The 18,962-nt window shown below is 38.0% G+C and overlaps 1 long non-coding RNA gene across 1 annotated transcript in view; it reads right to left on the bottom strand.

The window, feature by feature from the left end:
• The window catches only part of LOC115940494 (uncharacterized), a 401,485-nt gene that overhangs the window by 192,633 nt on the left and 189,890 nt on the right, over positions 1–18,962 (bottom strand). The gene's annotated exons all lie outside the window — the stretch shown is intronic.

The raw sequence follows: 18,962 nt of genomic DNA on the forward strand, positions 1-18,962 counted from the left end.
GTTGCTGTGGCTGAGGTCGAAGAGGTTGCTGCCTGTGTTCTCCTTTAGGATTTTGATGGACTCCTGTCTCACATTGAGGTCTTTCAACCATTTGGAGTCTATTTTTGTGTGCGGTGTAAGGAAATGGTCCAGTTTCATTCTTCTGCATGTGGCTATCCAATTTTCCCAACACCATTTGTTGAAGAGACTGTCTTTTTTCCATTGGACATTCCTTCCTGCTTTGTCGAAGATGAGTTGACCATAGAGTTGAGGGTCCATTTCTGGGCTCTCTATTCTGTTCCATTGATCTATGTGTCTGTTTTTGTGCCAGTACCATATTGTCTTGATGATTACAGCTTTGTAATAGACCTTGAAGTTCAGAATTGTGATGCCACCGGCTTTGCTTTTCTTTTTCAACATCCCTCTGGCTATTTGGGGTCTTTTCTGGTTCCATACAAATTTTAGGATTATTTGTTCCATTTCTTTGAAAAAAGTGGGTGGTATTTTGATAGGGATTGCACTGAATGTGTAGATTGCTCTAGGTAGCATTGACATCTTCACAATATTTGTTCTTCTAATCCATGAGCATGGAACATTTTTCCATTTCTTTGTGTCTTCCTCAATTTCTTTCATGAGTATTTTATAGTTATCTCAAATTTTAGTGCAATGATCTCTTCTCCCTTGATTTTGCTTTAGGATTTAAATGTGTGTGGCATGACATTGATTGTATGAATTCCCTCTCAAAGATATTTATTAAGACAAAAATATGCCTGGCATGCAGCAGTAAACATCTCCAGTGCAGAATTTAGGCTTTAATGTGCAAATGCCCAAGTTTCAAAATTTTCCCCATTTTTCCTTCAAGAGTCAAGCCAGTGGCATATGACATCTAGGCACATTGTATGTGAGTACAAAGTAGATACATTGGAAGAGTTTGTTTTCACTGTCACTGAAGCTAGGACTTATATTACTAAATAAATAAATAAATAAATAAATAAATAAATAAATAAATAAATAAATAAAGCCAGGGGCGCATGGGTGGCTCAGTCATTAAGCGTCTGCCTCCGGCTCAGGTCATGATCTCAGGGTCCTGGGATCGAGCCTGCATCAGGCTTCCAGACTCAGTGGGGAGTCTGCTTCTCTCTTTCCTTCTGCCCCTCCCCTCCGTCTCTCTCAAATATAAAAAAATCTTAAAAAAAAAAAAATGAAACCAAGTGACGACCACAATAAAACATTTGCATTCTATTTGAAGTGATAAAGGAATGTAAAATAATCTTGAAAAAGAAGGCTAATATTACCTCTTAAGGTGACTTCCCCAGCAAAAGCCTTCCTAAAGAGTAGCAATCGTGCTTTCCCTAAGCCAGAAGACTGAGCACAATGGAAACCATTACCCACATCCAGTTGGTTCCATTTTTCTGGAAGCTGCAGCTGGGTCACTAAACCAGGAGTTTACTCTTTTTTTATTTTGTTTTGTTTTGTTTAAGATTTATTATTTATTTATTTATTTATTTATTTATTTATTTATATTTATTTTTTAATATTTTATTTATTTATTTGAGAGAGAGAGAGTGAGAGAGAGCATGAGAGGAGAGAGGGCCAGAGGGAGAAGCAGACTCCCTGCTGAGCAGGGAGCCCGATGCGGGACTCGATCCTGGGACTCCAGGATCATGACCTGAGCTGAAGGCAGTTGCTTAACCAACTGAGCCACCCAGGCGCCCAAGATTTATTATTTATTTATTTGAGGAAGAGAGAGAGATTGAGAGCAAGAGCTGGGGTAGGGGCAGAGGGAGAGGTAGAGAGAGAATCTCAAGCAGACTTCCCACTGAGCACAGAGCCCAATGTGGAGCTTCATCTCAGGATCCCTGAGATCATGACCTGAAATCAAGAGTCAGATACTTAAGAGACTGAGCCACTCAGGCACCCCAGGAGTTTACTCTTTGATACAAAGTAAATTGTTACTTGTACTGAAATACCAGGGCTAGGACCTAGGGGAAACAAAGTTTCTTCTATTTCTTTTTAGTCTCTTTAGCTAATAATATTCTCTTAAATTAAATAATCAATGTTCATTTCTTATTTTATTTACCAATGAATGAAAATGGCCAGGCACTTCTTACAGATTTGCAAATGTTTATATTTTAGAGACTGTAGGTTTTGCGATAAGGAAAATATTCATTTCTTCAAGAATCTTGGCAAAATCCTAATATGACATTTAATTTGGAGACCTGACTGTTGGTGAAAGGGCAGTCATGAGGGAAAACCCTATTGTTTGTTTGTTTTTGGTTTTGGTTTTGAACCTTTAATGATAAAAATATATAATACTGAGCTCAAGAACACTGTGCATTCTGTGTATCACTGGGTCAAGGGTTGGGGATACACATGACCAAAGTAGCAAATGGCATATAGGTAAATATACATATGGTCACAGAACAAAATCTGGTGTCTGGCACTCAAGTTGAGTCTCCATTTCTCATCACTCAGCAGCATGCTGGGGCATTGCAGGGTATGCAACATAGACACCTTCAGCAGCCCATGGTTCATCTTCCTTAGAAATTTCCCATCACTCTAATTCTCCTGAATGGCCCTTTGGTCACCTCAAGCACATGCAAGGTATCAGTAGCTTCCAGAAGTGCCACCCACTCCAACTTGGAGATCATACACACCATGAAGTCCAGGTTGAACTCCACAGGGGTGATGGGGACACTGATAGCCCAGAGGTACAGGTGGAAACCATGCCAAATCATGAGAGCTCAGCAGGTTATTTTACTTTGGTTTTTTGTTTGTTTCATTTTGTTTTGTTGGCTTTACTTACTTTTTTTTTGAAATTTTGAAGTTTTTATTGAACTTTATTTTTTAAGTTTTCATTTTAATTCTAGTTAATTAACATACAGTATTGTATTAGTTTCAGGTATACAATGTAGTGATTCCACAATTCCATACATTACCCAATGCTCATTATGACAAGTGCACTCCTTAATCCCCATCACTTACTTAACCCATCCCCCCACCCGCCTCCCCGATGGTAACCATCAATTTGATCTCTGTAGTTAAGAGTCTGTTTATTGGTTTGTCTCTCTCTTATTTTTTTCTTTTTGCTCCTTTGTTTTACTTCTTAAGTTCCACATAACAGTGAAATCATATGGTATTTGTCTTTCTCTGACTTATTTCACTTACCATCATACTCTCTAGCTCCATCCATGTCATTGCAAATGGCAAGATTTCATTCTGTGTGTTCCCGGCACTCCAAATCACTGTTTCCACACTGTATGTCCCCAGGTCATTTGCCCTGTCTTCTCTCCAAGAGCAGCCCCAGTGCCCCTGGGGTCTAACCGAGCCAAGTCCATTGACCTCTGAACTCCAGGCTTTAAGCCCCGCGTGTTGCAAGAACTCACAAAATTCAGCCCCTCTCACGTTCCAAGCCAATTGCTATAGGGATTTATCTTCCCCATGCACTCTCCTGTGTGCTAGTCTGTCCCTCACCCTTCTCCATGACTGTGGCTCCCTCCCCATTATAGCAGCCATGATCTGTTTCTCTCCCAAACCATGTCTCCACACTTCCTACCTTCTTTGATGTGGCCTCTTCTCTAACTTTAGTTGTGGAGTTTCCTCTGCCAGTCTTCAGATTGATTTCTGGGGTATTTAGTATGATTTGATATTTATGTAGTTGTATTCATGGGGTAAGGTGAGCCTAGGGTCCTCCTACTTTGCTTCCATCTTTCTCGGCCATCTTTTTCAAAGTTTCTAATTATCCTTTAAAGAAGTGTCTGGCAGAAGGATAACTGATTTCTATCAGCTAAATTTAGCCTGTCATGAAATGATGTGTCACTGATGTGGTGGGCAACTGATCCATGGGAAAGGGTAACTACACTCTTTCTCTTCCTCAAAAATGGCAGGTATACCTGGCATGAAGGACTGGACAAAGAAAAGGCCCTCTGCATATGCTGGCACTCAGGGGAGCAGATACAAAATGCACTATATACTATATTGTTGTTAGTATAAAAACTATATTACATAATACATATGATATTCTATATGTTATATTTTATATACTATATATTTATGATCAGTATATTTACATAGCTCCAGCTAGAGAGACAAAGTGTATACCAAGGACTCTCTAATGTGTATTTCTACCCCTGAGCCTTAGATACATTCCTCCTAGATGTTTCCAACTGAATGTAGCCACGAAAGAACCATCTGTTTCCATTTAAATAACAACCTTCCCCCAATTAGTAAATGGATTTGCAATCTATCCAGCAATTCAGACTAAAACTTAGAGTTCATACTTGATTCTTCTCCTTTCATCTCAGCTCCAATCCATCTATATACTCCATCAGCTCTACCTCTAAAATGTACATCCTGAGTCTGACCACAGTAGTCCATTCTTACGGGGGATACATTATAAGACCCTTGGTGGATGCCTGAAACTGCGAATAGTACTGGACCCTATATATACCGTGTTTTTTCCTATACATACATACCTATGATAAAATTTAATTTTTAAGTTAAGTGTAGTCAGAGTTTATTAACAATAGCTAATAAGAAAATAGAACAATTATAACAATATAAAGGTTATGTGAGTGTGGTCTCTCTCTTTCTCTTAAAATATCTAATATTCACCCTTCTTCTTCTTGTGATAATGTGAGATGATAAAATGCCTACGGGATGAGATAAAGTGAGGTGAATGGCACAGGTATGTGACCTAGTGTTAGGCTACTACCGACCTTCTGATGCTACAACAGAATGAGGACCATGTTGACTGGGAGCACAGAAAGTGGAACTGTGGCTAAGAGGGGACCACTGTACTTACGTCCATCTGCACAGTTTAAGTTTGGACCAGTCTGCCATTATCGCTCACCTCCAGTAAGGAAACACCTTCCTGTACAGTTTCTCTGCTTCCTCTTTGCCCTGCTACACTTACCTTATACTCAGAAATTAATGTAAAGCAGATAATGGTGCTGCTTTGCTTCAGCACTCGAATGGCTTCCTTTAGCCACAGGAATCAACACCAACCTGTTTTCAGTGGCCTCAGAAGCCCTGCATTGTCTGCCCCTGCCTCTCCCTGGTTGCTTCTCCCTCCACTTTTCCTTTTTTCAATATGGCCACCCATACTGGCTTTTTTATACTTAAACAGGCGAAGTCTAAACATGTGATGTTTCTCATACCGAGAATACTCTTCTCCCAAATCATTGCATGGATGCCTCCTTTTCATTGTTCAGTTCTCATTTCAAAGGGGACCTCCTCAGAGAATGCCTACCAGTCCCTCTTTCCACATTATTTTATTTGCAGTATTCATCAGTAGTTGAGTTCATCTTATATATTACCTTATTTAGTTCTTGTCTTTTCCCTCTTTGGGGACAAGGATATTGATTTTCATCATCAGTGTATCTCCAGCTATAGAAACATCCTTCACATAGCAAGACTCCAATAAATATTTGTTTACTGACTATTTGCAATTTTTAAGGATCTGACAGTATTTTCTATAGTATAAATATTTAAACAGATGCCTCTGACATGAATAAATCTTTGACTAATTTTATATATAAACTTAGAAAATTATTCAATTGTTTAACAACTTGCTACTTAAACTGTACATAACTGGAATTGTACTGAGGTCTGTAGGACTTTGGTTCTCCTACTGGCTTTCATTTGATGTCAATCTGACATTGAAAAAATCTGTAGTATTATATATGTTTACATGTTCTCTCAAATCTTAATCATTGAGTTTTGGAACTTTCTAGGACCTTGAAGTTCACAAAAGTAGGAAAGCACAATCTATTAGTGGTAGGCATTAAGTCTAGGTCTTCTACAGTAGGTCTACTGATTTTTTTTTTTTAAAGATTTTATTTATTTATTTATTAGAGAGCGAGCGAGAGAGAAACAGCATGAGAGAGGAGAGGGTCAGAGGGAGAAGCAGGCTCCCCGCTGAGCTGGGAGCCCGATGTGGGACTCGATCCCAGGACCCTGGGATCATGACCTGAGCCGAAGGCAGTCGCTTAACCAACTGAGCCACCCAGGCGCCTGGTCTACTGATATTTTTATAAATAATGTTACCTCTACTCACATACCTTATTTTTCTGTACCTCAATGAAAATAAAAAAAATGTTACTTTGCAATATAATAACTGAAACAGGAAATGTATTGGTAAAGCATCTAAATTAAATTTAGTTTCAGCGCTCCTGGGTGGCTCAGTTGGTTAAGCCACTGCCTTCGGCTCAGGTCATGATCCTGGAGTCCCGGGATCGAGTCCCGCATCGGACTCCCTGCTCAGCAGGGAGTCTGCTTCTCCCTCTGACCCTCCCCCTTCTCATGCTCTCTCTCTCTCATTCTCTCTCTCAAATAAATAAAATCTTTAAAAAAAAAATTTAGTTTCAGCAGAAAACATAGCAAGCATATCCTGGAATTTTCTGAGGGTAATAGTAGATGCTATTATTCTAATATCACATTCCTTCCCATTAATAAAAATTGAACACTGACACTGAAAAAAATGTTGTGCACAATCAAAACTACTAATATACATCATTTGAAAACATCAGCATGCAAGCTGTATCAAAATAAAGACATTTATTTTTTTTTAAGATTTATTTATTTATTTGAGAGAGAGAGAGAGAAATAGAGCACAAGAGGGAGGGGCAGAGGGAGAGAGAATGTGAAGCAATGTGGGGCTTGATCTCAGGACCCTGACATCACGACCTGAGTTGAAACCAAGAGTCAGACGCTCAACCAATTGTGCTACCCAGGCGCCCCAAAATAAAGACATTTTAAAATTTAGTAGTATGTTAGTGGCTGGATTTTTTTGTTTATTGACAGCAGAAAACGTAAGAGTATCATTCTACACTCAAATAAGATGTTTAACACATTTTCCTCTCAAAATTCCAAAATGATCTTCCCATGTTTCTAAACTACGTTAACATTCAAATGATCATTTCAATAGATCTGTCTCTATACTGTGACTATTAACAGTACTGAACAATGAGCAGAGAATGAAGGCTCTGCATCCAAATGTTAGTATTAGAATTTCTAGAAATGTCGAATGTAGGCCATTAGAATGGAAAAACAAGTGTAGCCCCATCCACTTAAATTAGAGCACCCATCCCTGCGCTTTGCTTACAGAACTGCAGATTAGAAGATGTAGAATGTGCCTTTCTTTGATTAATGGCATGGGATAAACATAAATTCATGTGATCCCATTTTGTAGTAGTGATTCCTAACATAATTTTCAGAGATTTGAAAAGTCTTTTAACACAGAAAGAGATTTCTAGATGTTGCATTTCTATTATGATGTTCAAAATAGTCAAACATTCACTATTTATTTAGATGATGGAATTCTTCCTTAAAAAAACAAAACCTGGGGTGCCTGGGTGGCTCATTCGGTTAAGCACCTGCCTTCAGCTCAGGTCATGATCCCATGGTGCTGGGATGGAGCCCCGCATCGGGTTCCCTGTTCAGCAGGGAGCCTGCTTCTTCCTCTCTCTCTGCCTCTGCCCTACCCCCACCTGGGGCTCTGTGCTCTCTCTCTCACTCACTCTCTCTCTCAAATAAATAAATAAAATCTTTAAAAAAATAAAAGAAATTCCCTTTAAAAAAAAAAAAACCAAATAAAAACTCATGCTAGTATAGCAACTGCTCAGCTTCTGTGATTTCTACTAATTTCATCAAGTTCTAAAGATTGAATCCAATTGTCTATAAAAACCCCAGGGTTCTTGTCAGAATGATGTGCTTCTATTTCTTCCAAATTACCTCTAAGAGTCCATTTCCAGGACTACTATTCCGATTTAAGTCACAACATCTATTCTGTGAGAGAGGACAGGAGTAGTAAATGGGAAAGTCTATGTGAATTTGCACCATTGGATAAAGGAAATGTATGTTCCTACGTGACATGAAATAGCCCTGGGATGAAACATGGGAGAGTCACCACTGATCCTGAAGGCCATGATAGAGAAGCAATAAGAGATGTTCCAGCCACATCAGTTCATTTTGATTTCTCTGCTTAAATAGAGCATCTAGCAATTTTTACTCATGAAAAGAAACTATCATGTAATAAACAGAATAATTTTTTCAAATCATTATTCTAGCATCTTTATTTTTCTCTTTGTTATTACAGTTTAAGTCATTATCAGTATTGGTGAATAAGTCTAGAGAGCTAATGTATTGCACAATGATTATAGTTAATCATACTATATTAGATACTAGAAATTTGCTAAGAGTAAATTTCAGGTGCGCTCATAAAACATCATGTGAAATGATATGGTAATTAGCTTGACTGTAGTAATCATTTCATATACATACAGCAAATCGTGATATTGTATACCTTAAATATATATACTTATATAATTAAAAAATAAAGTTAGGGGTGGATGGGTGGCTCAGTTGGTTAAGCATCTGACTCCTGATTTCAGCTCAGGTCATGATCTCAGGGTCCTGGGATAGAGCCCCGAGTTGGGCTCTACCCTCAGCAGAGAGTCTGCTGGGGGGTGGGCGTGGTTCTCTCCCTCTCCTCTGCCCCTCCCCCTGTTCTCTCAAATAAGTAAGCAAGTAAATAAATAAATAAAGTTAAAAAGTACAGTGTCTGTATTGATTGTATTTATTAATCCAAACCTTACCATTTGCTTGTCTCTTTCAATGTATTATCGAATACATAGTAACTTAAATACTAATCAGATTTAACTCAGAGCATTTTTTTCCCCTTTTGGAAAAGTATACTAGACTTAATTCTGAAAACTCATTGGAGTCTTGCTTTGCCTTTGCTGACAGTGGGGTTCTTTTTTTTACTTTTTAAGGAAAAATGGAACTGTCTATGTGGCATGGGAAGGGAGAACTCTGGTTCTAAACTTGACAATGAACAAACTACAAGAAGTTCATTTTATCTTCACAGTTCATCATCACATGGGAAAAAATTCTTCAAATATGAAAATGTTGCCATGAAAAAAAATATAAGTAAAACATTCAGCATGGAACTGTGAAGCAGCTTGGTGTATGATTCAGGCCAGAGATCTCAGATGAGAATAGCCTGTGTGTTTGACCATTCAGATTTAGACTTGGTAGTTCTGAATGAGGTTTAATAATTCAGTGAAAAAAATAACTCCCCTCAATGTAAACTGGTGCAGCCACTCTGGAAAACAGTATGGAGGTTCCTCAAAAAGTTAAAAATAGAACTACCCAACAATCCAGCAATTGTGCTACTAGGGATTTACCCAAAGGATACAAAAAGACTGATTTGAAGGGATACATGCACCCCGATGTTTATAGCAGCATTATCAACAATAGGCAAGATATGGAAAGAGCCCAAGTGTCCATCAACTGATGAATGGATAAAGAAGAGGTCATATATATATATACAATGGAATATTACTCAGCCATCAAACGAATGAAATCTTGCCATTTGCAATGATGTGGTTGGAGCTAAAGAGTATAATGCTAAGCAAAATAAGTCAGCCAGAAAAAGACAAACGCCATATGATTTCACTCATATGTGGAATTTAAGAAATGAAACAAATGAACATAGGGGGGGAAACAGACAGGAAAACAAAGAAACAGACTCTCAACCATAGAGAACAAAGTGGTGGTTACCAAGGGAGAGGTGGGTGGAGGGATGGGTGAAATAGGTGATGGGGATTAAGGGCTGTACCTCTTTTGATGAGCATCAGGTGTTGTGTGGAAGTACTGGATCACTCAATTCTATACTGTATGTTAACTTACTGGAATTTAAATAAAAAGTTGGAAAGAAAAAAAAGAAGCATAAAAATTTTTTTAAAAATGAAGAGATCTCTATCTCTCTCTCACACACACACACACAAAACTCCCCTTTATCTTTTTTTTTTTTTTTTAAAGATTTTATTTATTTATTTGAGACAGAGAGAATGAGATACAGAGAGCATGAGAGGGAAGAGGGTCAGAGGGAGAAGCAGACTCCCTGCCGAGCAGGGAGCCCGACGCGGGACTCGATCCAGGGACTCCAGGATCATGACCTGAGCCGAAGGCAGTCGCTCAACCAACTGAGCCACCCAGGCGCCCTCCCCTTTATCTTAAGATAAAAAAAATATGCTGCTTCTCAAACTTGATAATACATACAATGTTTTTTTTCTTTTTTCCTCTCTCTATAAGTAAAAGAATAGGTTCTACTTCTCAAACTTGATAATACATACAATGCTTTTTTTTTTCTTTATAAGTAAAAGAATAGATTCTTTCTCTATATAAGTAAAAGAATAGATTCTATTTTTTTGTGTGTGGAAAAATTTCATCTTAACGACATGGAGGTTAACTGTATTTGAGAATGCTGAGACTTAGCTAGCAGACATATTTTTAAAAATTTTGATGAGTACTTAAGCCACAGACTATTCTATTTGTTGGTACATTTCCAATTAATTTGTAAATAACAAAGAGCACCATAACAAGATAGGTGGGTGAAAATGAAATAAGATTCTCAATATTTCCAAGTTTGTCATCTTAGAGCATGACATGGATTCCTGAGGAAAAGGCCTGGTTATTTGTTTTTTCATTTTTTTATGTTAGTTTCAGGGGTAGAATTTAGTGATTCATCAGTTGCATATAACACTCAGTGCTCATTACATCCAGTGCCCTCCTTAATGCCCATCACCCAGTTACCCCATCCCCCCACCCACCACCCCTCCAGAAGTTTCATTCTTCTGCATGTGACCATCCAATTTTCCCGACATCATTTGTTGAAGAGACTGTCTTTTTTTCCGTCGGATATTTTTTCCTGCTTTGTCGAAGATTAGTAGACCATAGAGGTGAGGGTCCATTTCTGGGTTCTCTATTCTGTTCCGTTGATCTATGTGTCTGTTTTTGTGCCAGTACCATACTGTCTTGATGATGACAGCTATGTAATAGAGCTTGAAGTCCAGAATTGTGATGCTACCAGTTTTGATTTTCTTTTTCAACATTCCTCTGGCTATTCGGGGTCTTTTCTGGTTCCATACAAATTTCAGGATTGTTTGTTCCAGCTCTGTGAAAAATGCTGGTGGTATTTTGATAGGGATTGTACTGAATGTGTAGATTGCTTGGGCTAGTATAGACATTTACCAATATTTATTCTCCCAATCCATGAGCATGGAATGTTTTCCCATTTCTTTTTGTCTTCCTCAATTTCTTTCATAAGTGTTCTAGAGTTTTCAGAGTACAGATCCTTAACTTCTTTGGTTAGGTTTATTCCTAGGTATCTTATGCTTTTTGGTACAATTGTAAATGGGATCTATTCCTTGATTTCTCTTTCTTCTGCCTCATTGTTAGTGTACAGAAATGCAACTGACTTCTATGCATTGATTTTATATCCCAACACTTTGCTGAATTCCTGTACCAGTTCTAGCAATTTTTTTGGTGGAGTCTTTTGGGTTTTCTACATAGAGTATAAGGTCGTCTGTGAAGAGTGAAAATTTGATTTCTTCTTTGCCGATTTGGATGCTGTTTATTTCTTTTTGTTCTCTGATTGCTGAGGCTAGGACTTTCAATACTATGTTGACTGTTGTGTTCCTGACTTTAGGTGAAAAGCTCTCAGTTTTTCCTCATTGAGGATGATATTTGCTGTGGGTTTTTCATAGATGGCTTTTATGATATTGAGGTATGTTCCTTCTATCCCTACACTGTGGAGAGTTTTAATGGAGAAAGGATGCTGTATTTTGTCAAATGCTTTTTCTGCATCTATTGAGAGGATCATATGGTTCTTGTCCTTTCTTTTATTAATGTGGTATATCACACTGGTTGATTTGTGCATATTTAACCACCCTTACAGCACAGGAATAAATCCCACTTGGTCCTGGTGAATAATCCTTTTAACATACTATTGAATCCTATTAGCTAGTATCTTATAGTGAGAATTTTTGCATCCATTTTCATTAGGGATATTGGTTTGTAATTTTCATTTTTGGTGGGGTCTTTGTCTGGTTTTGGGATCAAGGTAATGCCAGTCTCACAGAATGAGTTTGGAAGTTTTCCTTCCCTTTCTATTTTTTTGAAACAGCTTCAGATGAATAAGTATTAATTCTTCTTTAAATGTTTGGTATAATTCTGCTGAGAGGCCATCTGGCCCTGGACTCTTGTTTGTTGGGAGATCTTTCATTACTGCTTTAAATTTCTTTGCTGATTATTGGTTTGTTCAGGCTTCCTGTTTCTTCCTGTTTCAGTTTTGGTAGTTTATATGTTTGTAGGAATGCATCCATTTCTTTCACATTGCCTAATTTGTTGCCTTATAATTGCTTATAATTTGTTCTTATAATTGTTTGTATTTCTTTGGTTGTGATCTCTCCTCTTTTATTCATGATTTTATTTATTTGGGTCCTTTCTCTTTTCTTTTGGTAAGTCTGGCTAGGGGTTTATCGATCTTATTAATTCTTTAAAAGAACAAGCTCCTAGTTTCATTGATCTATTCTACTGTTCTTTTGGTTTCTATTTCATTGATTTCTGCTCTATCTTTATTATTTCTTTTCTCCTGCTGGGTTTAGGCTTTATTTGCTGTTCTTTTTCCAGGTCCTTTAGGTGTATAATGTTAGGTTGTGTATTTGAGACCTTTCTTGTTTCTTGAGAAAGGCTTGTTTTCCTATATACTTTCCTCCTAGGACCGCCTTTGCTGCATCCCAATGTTTCTGAACAGTCGTGTTTTCATTTTCATTTGTTTCCATGTATTTTTAAACATTTTTCTTTAATTTCCTGGTTGACCCATTCATTCTTTAGTAGGAAGCTCTTTAACCTTTATATATTTGTTGTCCTTCCAAATTTTTTCTTGTAGTTGACTTCAAGTTTTAAAGCACTGTTGTCTAAATATATGCATGGAATAATCTCAATCTTTTGTACCTGTTGATACGTAATCTGTGACCCAGTATGTGATCTATTCTGGAGAATGTTCCATGTACACTCAAGAAGAATGTGTATTCTGCTGCTTTAGGACTCATGCTGTTCCTCCCGGGGGAGGGAAGGTGATCTTGCCATGCTTCTGTCTTTTGCTGGGCCTCTGCCCAGAGAATGGTTGCACAATCATGCAGCGGTTTGCAGCTTATGGCAACGCAGAGCAGAAAACTGGTGCCTAAACTCGCTGTTCAGCTGACTTCCCTGCTTCGATGCCTGGGAACTCTGCTGCACTCAGGAACCCCTGCTCTTCTTGTGACCCTGGGGATCCTGAGACCACACTGTCCCACTTGGGATTCCACCCCACTTTGCCATCTGAGCACCTTTAAGCCAGGGACATCCCCCACTGTAGCAGACTTCTAAAAGTTCCATTTTGCACTCCACTGCTGATAATACTTTGCAGTAGCCTCCTTAAGCAGGCTCCCTCCCCTTGTATATATATCCTCCAATATACAGCCCCTGATTCAAGTCTCTACACCTCCTACCTTCCAAAGAGTGGTCACTTTTCTATTTGTAGAATTGCAGCATTTCTTTTTCTCAGATCTCTGATTGATTTTGCCGGTGTTCAGAAACATTTGATAATTATCTAGCTGAACTCCAGGGACCAGATGAATTTAGTGTCCCCCTACTCCTCTGCCATCTTAACTCCTCCCAGGCTGATTATTTTAAAAGAAGTAACAAATTATACTAGTTTCTGTTCCATGTTGCAAATGGCCATTCTTCTCTTACACTAGTCTTGGCCTTGAAGGGATATCAAAGCTAGTAACCCTGGTTTAGGCTAACACAGCATGATTTAATGTTAAGACCTTGGCTCTGGGCTTGGACTTGGGCCTACATCCCAGCTCTCATATTTATTGTCTGTGTTCCCTTCTTTAACACTCTTTTACATTTGTAAAATGGCAATATTAATACAGGCTGACTCAAAGTTTTTGTGAGAGTGAATTAAAAACATGCATTAAAGGGCTTACCATAATCCTTGACAGGGATAGGTACTCAAAAATATTAGCTACTATCATTGCCTGGCAGTTGCATATAATCATGTTAATTAGGATTTTAATTTCTCCTCTAGTTTCATAGCTATTATACCACACAACTCTTTCTACAGCACACAGTTACTTGTTTCTTCCATGATTAGTGAATTTGAGATGGTTGGGTGACTTATTAAATTATTAAGCACAAAATAAGAGATTCATTATTATAGCTTCCCACCTTTCAAAAGCATTTATATAAATAGTCTAAGACAAACAGTAGTTTCTTTGTAAACATGCTAAAGGCTACAAAAGTAATAAATCCCAAACAAAACCCCTCAGGCCACTTCCTCCCATGTTTATTATGTATCTAGTTCTTTCTTAGTTTTAACTGAAATTCTTGTTTTAATTTGACCTTTCTCCACCCCACTTCTTTTCTTCCTCTTTTTTATTTCTGTTTTTTCATGGACTTGGAAAATAAATACTTTGATGTTTAGGGGAAAAAAAGTGAAGTTAATTATCTTGAGTACTAATTGTATCACTTCGTAAAATGCTATTTGCTAAGTCAAATGATGTAAATTGTTTCTATCATTTCTTTATAAGGTTTTATTTCCATTGCTATCATTCATTCCTAAAGTTTTCCAGTTTCACTTCATCCTTTTATTTTTATTTTTATTTTTTATTTTTTTTTCAAAGATTCATTTATTTATTTTAGAGATAGCATGCAAACAAAGTGGAGGGGCAGAGGGAGAGGGAGAGAGAAACTCAAGAGGACTCCCTGCTGAGCATGGAGCCTGATGCCAGGGATCCCAAGATCTGATCTCACGACCTGAGCTGAAACCAAGAGTCAAATGCTTAACTGACTGAGCCACCCAGGTGCTCCTTATTTTAATTTAATTTTATTTTTTTAATTATTCATTTATTTATTTGAGAGATGTGGGGAGAGGGGCAGAGGGATAAGGAAAGAGTCTTAAGCAGATGCTTCGCTGAGCATGGTGCCCGACACGGGGTTTGATCTCATAATTCTGAGATCACGACCTGAGCCAAAAACAAGAGTCCAACAATTAGCCAACTGTGCCACCCAGTCACCCCTCACTTCATCCTTTTAAACAAACGTAGTCAAAATAGGACCCAGAGTTCTAATGGAATGAGAGTTTGAGCAATATGGAATGGAAGGAAAGACAAATTTTCAGACCCTTATGTATTCGAGTTTTCCTTACTTTACTTGGTTTTGACACTCATGGCCTTACTTGTTTTTCTTTTGATTCCTTTAGTAGATTCTTATTGGCATTGTTGCTTACTCTTTTAGAGTTTATTATTCTATCTCTGGAATGTGGGTGACTTATTTTGATCTTCTAATAGTGAATTCACTTAATTTTACCGTTTCCTCAAACTTGATTGTTTTGGTCTTGATTCCCCCTCACACAGTATCATCAAGGATTTTGGATTAAGAAATGTCTGAAGAGAGTTGACTCCTAAGATATATCTAACTAGGTAACAGCTATTATGTATTGAGTGTTGATTTTGTGCCAGACACTTTGTAGTAATGATCTCATTTAATCCACATAAGAAAGAAGTGGATATTATCCCCATTATTCAAATGAGGGAAATAAGGCCAAGGATTACATGTGTAGTGAGCAAAAAAGTGGCCTTGGAGATCATGTCTTTTTTTTTTTTGACACAAACCATTTTTCTAAATACCAAGGAACATTTCTGCCCTCTCATCCTCCTTTTGCTCCTTTCCCTTACTACCTTTCTCCTCTTTTATTCTCTTTCCACCTCCAGACCCCTGTATGTTTCCTTTTACTTTTTCCTTATATTATTCAAGGGCTATAAGAGTCAAAGATGAGTTGGGTCAGGACCTTAAACCCAAGTAATTCCTAGACTAAAGCTTCATTTTATCACAGTACCATATACATATGTGACATTCACTAAATATTTTTAAATGAAACAATGAATAAAAGAAATCAATTTCTAATGTCACCAAGATGGTGGAGTAGGAGATCCCAGCCTCCATCTCCCCACAATGATCAACAATTAAATAGCAATCTATGAACAGAAACAGTTCTAGAAGAGCTGTGTAGTCCCTTTAAGAACTTCAGCAACACAGGAAAACAAAAACTTGAGAGTAACTGCATAAGAAGGAAAAGAAAAACAGGTTCACTTGCCTACATTATCTCATCCCTGAAACAAGCATTGTTCAATGCCAAAAGGAACTCTCCAGCTAGAAAGAGTTGTTCTCAGCAGGAAAGGGAGAGCAGAGTGAACAATCAAGTTCTCCAACCTTTTAGAGCACCCCACAAAGGACCTGCTTCAATTTCACCCCACCCAGAGACCAACCAACCTCAGATGTATAGAATCTTGGGAATAAGAAAGAAAAACAGGGGCTACTGGTATCAGCCACACAGTGGGAGCTACCTCTGTTCCCAGCGACCTGCTCTGCAAACAATCCCAGCAGCTTTCACCAGGTCGAAGAAACCCATTTCCCTGCAGATTTCACCAGTCTTTGCCCTGCAGGTACTTGTCCTTGCTGTTGCCACCTGCCTCAGTCCCTTCTGCTACCCCACTCCCAGACCAGGACCCTTACTGGCAGCCAGCCCAGGCCTCTGCAGCTGTGCCGCTGCTAGAAAGCAGCCTGATACAGTAGACACACTTGATATAATGGAAATACAAAGGATCATGAGAAGGTGGAACAATTACACACCAACAAAGTGGACAACCCAGAAGAAACGGATGAACTCCTGGAAACATACAACCCAAGACAGAAACGTGAAGAAATAAAAAAATCTGAAAGACCAATAACAAGTAAGGAGATTGAATCAGTAATCAAAAACCACTCACCAAAAAAAAGGCTGAGAAACAGACGACTTCACTGGTGAATTCTGTCAAACATTTAGGGAGAATTCTGCTCAAACTCTCCCAAAAATAGAAGAGGAAGGAAGACTCAAACTCATTTTATGAGGCTGACATTACCTCAGTACCAAAGCCAGATGAAGATCTTATAAGAAAATAAAACCACAGGCCACTATCCCTGATGAATATAGGTGCAAAAATTCTCAACAAAATACTAGCAAATTAAATTCAACAGCACATTGAAAGAATCAAACAAAATGGTCAAGTAGAATTTATCCCTAGAAACAAGCATGGTTCAACATATTTTCCCAGATTATATAAGATTTTATGGTTGTTGATTTTTATTTCTTCAAGTTGATAGACTACTTAACCTCTGAAAATCACTAGTAAATTTACTGTGGTAATTGTCCAAGTCACTGTTTATCTGGGGGTGCCTGTTTGGCTCAGTCAGTAGAGCATACAACTCTTTTTTTTTTTTTTTAAAGATTTTATTTATTTATTTGACAGAGACAGAGATAGCGAGAGCAGGAACACAAGCAGCGGGAGTGGGAGAGGGAGAAGCAGGCTTCCCGCCGAGGAGGGAGCCCGATGTGGGACTTGATCCCAGGACCCTGGGATCATGACCTGAGCCGAAGGCAGACACTTAACGACTGAGCCACCCAGGAGCCCCGAGCATACAACTCTTGATCTCTCAGGGTCACGAGTTTAAGCCCCATGTTGGGCATAAAGCTTACTTCAAAAAAAAGTCACTGTTTATCTGAATAAATGTAACTATTTTCTAATTTGACATCACTTATGCAGTCGTAGAATCTTGTTTATAAGCAAACTATTATGACTTTATTTATTAATAAGGTAAGGAAGCCCAGATTGCACTGCTTATTTTATTTTTCATTTTCTCCATGGGAACTTCAATGCATCTAGCTTAAAACAAACTTTTTTTTTTTTTTGCCTTATTTTGAGATGAATAAGAATATACACTTGGGGGACTTCTCAATATCATAAATTCAGAAACGTTTTGGGAAAAAATTGATCTTCTGAATAAATGCATCATATATCTTGCAAAAATACTCAGAAAAACAAATGTGCCTTGTCCATTCTATAATCCAAGATTACTTGTATTGGTAAAGCTAAAAATCAAAACATGTGGGGATTCAAGATTAGACCCATCTTCAATTAGGTTTTAAAATATTCTATTGCTGATTTGTTCTTTCAGTGGTAATACACTAAGTGGAAGACATAAAATATAAATACATATGTACGAAGTTTCTTCCGACTTCAAACCACCTACTTCCATTCTACATGGCAATATTATCAACATAGTATTCTTCTTTCTTCTGGCAGATTTCCTCATTGCCTACCATTGTCAGACCTGGAATCTAAGGCTTGTCATCATTTATATTTAATACAGCATAAAATTACTGCAATATATTCTCTGTCTGTGATTCTATTGTTGATTTGGTTGCTTAGTGACTAGCCTTATATCATGCTTGAGCACATTTTATACCTTGGAAATTGTGCTGGATAACTTGACTGGGATAAGGCAACAGACTATACTGTCTCCTTCAATAAACCGAATGTCAAGGGAATACAAATATTATTTGTGAAGAATATGAGCTCAATGACTTGACACTATTCTATCAAGTACCCAGACTGATCACAAGTGGATTGGAATTAATAAAAGTAATTTAAGCAGCTACTGGTAAGTATCTTGTCATCTTCTCTCTTGGAATATGGACATCTTTGCCTAGCAAGGATGGTTAACTTTTGCCTCTGTCACTGGGAACACCAGGGGTGGGGCAACTGACTTGTTCCATTCTGAATAGTCTTTGTGCAAACAGGGTGTGCTGGTCCCTAGAAGGACTTCCCCACCAATAGTCTACTTGGATCTTGTTCACTATTTAAGAACCAATGCATGTCCCTTCCCCACTTTATTTCTATCCCCAACCACATTGTTATCTAGTAGTCAATACCATGAAATTATTGGTATTTGGCAATTTTTACATAAGTAATGGAAATTTTATATGGTTCAGTCTAATATATTTGTAATATATTGGTATTCCAGATAATGTTCCAGATGGATTCAAGAGATTTGAGATTATTTTGGAAAACTCTTAAACATAACAACAAGAACAAAATAAAATTCTTTTTTTTTTTTTAAAGATTTTATTTATTTATTTGACAGAGAGAGAGATAGCGAGAGCAGTAACACAAGCAGAGGGAATGGGAGAGGGAGAAGCAGGCTTCTTGCCGAGCAGGGAGCCCGATGCGGGGCTCGATCCCAGGACCCTGGGATCATGACCTGAGCCGAAG

This window comes from Leptonychotes weddellii, chromosome 11, assembly GCF_054177405.1.
Source record: "Leptonychotes weddellii isolate Sample4059 chromosome 11, ASM5417740v2, whole genome shotgun sequence".
Taxonomy (NCBI): domain Eukaryota; kingdom Metazoa; phylum Chordata; class Mammalia; order Carnivora; family Phocidae; genus Leptonychotes; species Leptonychotes weddellii.